This window comes from Triticum dicoccoides, chromosome 5A (assembly GCF_002162155.2).
Source record: "Triticum dicoccoides isolate Atlit2015 ecotype Zavitan chromosome 5A, WEW_v2.0, whole genome shotgun sequence".
Classification (NCBI taxonomy): domain Eukaryota; kingdom Viridiplantae; phylum Streptophyta; class Magnoliopsida; order Poales; family Poaceae; genus Triticum; species Triticum dicoccoides.
In genome coordinates, this window is record NC_041388.1 from 521834448 (window position 1) to 521838311 (window position 3864).

The window sequence follows — 3864 nt, forward strand, 5'->3', positions numbered from 1 at the left end:
CATGCATGTGCGAAGTATTCTATGGTCTAAAAGACTGATCATCTTCATTCCATATGTATCCCCTAGCACACCAAGCCACTGATTGATTTGTTCAAGGAGAAGGAGTTCCTTCATAAGAGCTAATCCGGACTTATGAAACAACTTCGATATCCTCAATGATGGTTCCCCACCTGAAACTCGGTAGTGTTTTATTGTAAGACTACCATGTGATAATGTTTGTCTGGGACAACGTGTTCACATGTTTGTAGCAGAACGAGCTCATGTTTTGGAGCTTGCTATCGTAGTTCATTTCCCGAGAATCTCGCAACGTCATTTCGTCGATTTGTGTTGCAAACTTTCATTTTTCTTCCTAGACTCGATGAGTCTGGAATACCCTGACACCAACCAGATCTGAGTCTCAGGCAGATATGATGGTTGGAACATTTCCCAAGAACTATAATATTGGTCCCTCGATAACCGGTAAGGTGGATGTCGTGGCCAACACACCCAGCCGAAAGACCTATTATTGTAGTGTCTTGATTGAAGAAGTTGACCACCTCCCCATAAGGATTTCGTAGGATTTACCTCCCTAGTTGTTCCTTATGGATTTTTGTGTTTCCGAAGTCCGACCTTTACTTGATGTTCTAGATACCAGACCATTTCTATGAATGGGATACACTACCACATCAAGGAGAACATTAGAAGCGGAGTGCTAAATGTCTCTCGGTCGATTATCCAGATTTTGTTTCCTTGGCCTAGCTAAGGTGAAATCTGAGAAGTGTTATCTTCCTTTGCATCTGCATTATCCATCATCATTCATCATGGTAGCAAGTTGTGTTGCCAGGATCCTTGACACGGATATTGGTAAAATCTTGATGATTATGGAAATGCTCAAGTTCTTGAGAGCACACGCAAGTGCTAGGTTTGATCGTTGGCATTAATTGTATAGTGCTCTCAGTTTCCTCGGCAATGCTACGACCTTTCAAACAGTGAATTCACTCTCTATTGTTGGGTTCTTCCCCAGTTACCAGAATCATTCCCAGCATTTGCATTTTGTTCCCAGCTTGCACCACCAATGTGCCATTCTATCATGGGTCTCTTCCATTTCCGGTGGTAAGCAAATTCATCCATTACGTTGTCTTCAACAAGGTAATCCACATCATCCAAGTTTGAGTATGCCATTCTACCGAACCCCTCTAAATGATCGATTATGATTTGCCTTAAGCTGGTATAAAGAGTTTCAATGATCCTTGAATCAAAGGTAATTCTTTTTGCCACTTAAGGGGATATTTCTACGAGTCACCTTCCCTAAGGTGCATCGTTATGGTATCATGGCAATTCAACTCCTCGCTACGTTGACAACCGATCACCACATTCTTAAGTCTGGAATTGTTGTCTACCTAGCGAGCCCTCGTCATCTGTTTCACTCCATCTCTTCAGATGTATGCTTTGTGTCTCAGCTCAAGAGATGTTGTTACGACTCACTTTGTGATCTGATCCTAGGTTGATTGATCTTCGAGAAGATAGATTCTTCTAGAGTTTTCCTCTCCTTTTCTCGTCATGCTAGTTGGAGTTCTCAGAGCAAGACGACGGGACAAAGATGGTGATCAAATCAACGCTTTGATGAAGTGCACCCTGGATCATGAAGATTATACTAGTTTGTGTTCCCCTTTCATCTTACCCTACGTTTGAATCTCGGGTCGAGATTCTTGTTTAGTGGGGGTGAGTTGTCACATCCCTAGTTCTGGCCTGACCTATGCTTGCTTCCATCTGTGCAACATGCTTAAAATTTTGAAACTTGAATTGAGGATTGTTGAAGCCTCAAAACTTTAATTAAAAGCAGGGCAAAAGAACCCTGGAAATTGCATTCAGTGTTTCCAAAATGGCCTTAAATAATGTTGGTTATATTTGGCAAAGGTTTTTGCACCAAACCAAAAATAATGAGCATTTTTGAGGAATATTTTGGGCACTGAATTTAAATCATTATTTTATTTGCATTTGGAATTATATTAATAACTTGTATAGAATATATTTCCAAATACCCTGAAACATTTTATGTGCTTTTGGAAAAGTCCATTAAGCAACATAAATATATTCAGAGGAATTTTGACACTGGTTTGGATTTGTTCTATCTGAAAACAGTGGCAAAAGAAATAAACAAATTAAATAAAACAGAAGAAAAATAAAACATAACAGAAAAATTAAAAAAGAGCAGAAGGACTACCTGGCGCTCACCTCTCAGCCCACCTGGCCCGGCACTGTGGCTGAGGCCTGGCCCAGCCCACCACCGCCACCTCCCCGTGTCGTCTTCCTCCCCCTCGCCCCAAAGTAGCTCGGTGGCGAGCGCCGACACGCCCCGCCACCTCCTGGTTGCCTGCTTCCCCTGGCCTCCTGTAATGTCGCCACGCACACCCCCCCTTGAACCCTCTCACTCTACCCCATGGCCCTCCTCTCCTCTGCTCCCTCTCTCTCGCCCGGACCAAACGCGCCCGTCGCTGCCGTCCAAATCCCAACGCTGGCCACCGTCATCGTCTCACTTCCACCAGCTGTCCAAAAGCTTCGCCAAGCCCCGACTAACCTCTCCACCGAAGGACGCGAGCCCGAAGGCCCGCATCGACGCCACCATCGCCGTCTCCGAGCTCTCCTCCGCCGGATGCCACCTCTCGATTCGTTGTCCGTAGTTCGTCCCCGAGCCTGACGAGACCTCCATACGACTCCCTGTGAGCCCCTCTCCCTTTCCCCTCATACCCCGTGGTGGATTTGGTTCGCTAGCTCGATTCCCGCCATCGCCGAGAGCTTCTGCCGTCGTGTCTCATCGCCGCCGTGGCCTGAGCTCGATCTGCTCACGTCCGAGCACGCGTTAGTGCTCCAGGAGCTCCCCTGGTGCTCCTGCGCCGCTCAACCTGCTCGCTAGCAAGCTGCAGCCCCGCGCCCCGGCCAAGCCCGAGCATCGCCGCCGCCGAGCTCATCGCCGGTGCCGCTACAGCCCGCATCAGCTCCAGCCACCACCACCATCATACGCGCCCTGCTGCGGGTGTTCCAACGCACCCGGGCGCGCGACCTCCCGTCGCCGGAGTTGGCCGGACGAGCGACCTCGCCGTGCCCTGTTACGCCGGCGACTAAACGCCGATTAGAGCTGACGTGGAGCATTAGGTTAGGTGCTAATCACTCGGTTAATTAAACCCTTGTGCATGACATGTGGGACCGCTGCTGTTATAAACACGGGTTAAGTTAAATAACCCCCTATTAACTCTCTATCTCACTGACATGTGGGCCTCGGTGTCAGGTTTGACCTGGACCGGCCCCTGTTGACCTGCTGATGTCACAATGACGTCAAGCTGACGCAATAAATCATTTTCTGGATTTATTTTAATTCAGGAAATTCCAGAAAATGATTTAAACTTCTAAAATTCATAGAAATTCAACCGTAACTCCAAATTAAATAAATTATATATGGAAAATTATTAGAAAAATTCAAGGAATCCATCTGTACCATTTTCATGCATGTTTGAACAATATTTGTCCTCTGTTTTGGACAAAACAAATAAAGGGCATTTAAATAATCATATATGGAGTTGGGATTTGAATCATGTATTCAAACCAACTTCATTTAAATCATAGCTAGGTGCATTAGCCCAAAACACATTCATATTGCCATGTCATGAGCATGCATCATATTGTGCATTGCATTGATTGTATTTCTTCTCTGTTGCCGGTATTTGTCCCCTCTCGATAGACGTGTACCGACGATGTGATCGATGACACCGATGAAGAGCCATATTATCTTCAGAAGTGCCAGGCAAGCAAAACCCCCTTGTTCATTCCGATAAAATCCCACTCTCTCGCTCCTGCTCTCTTTTACTGCATTAGGACAACAACGACATA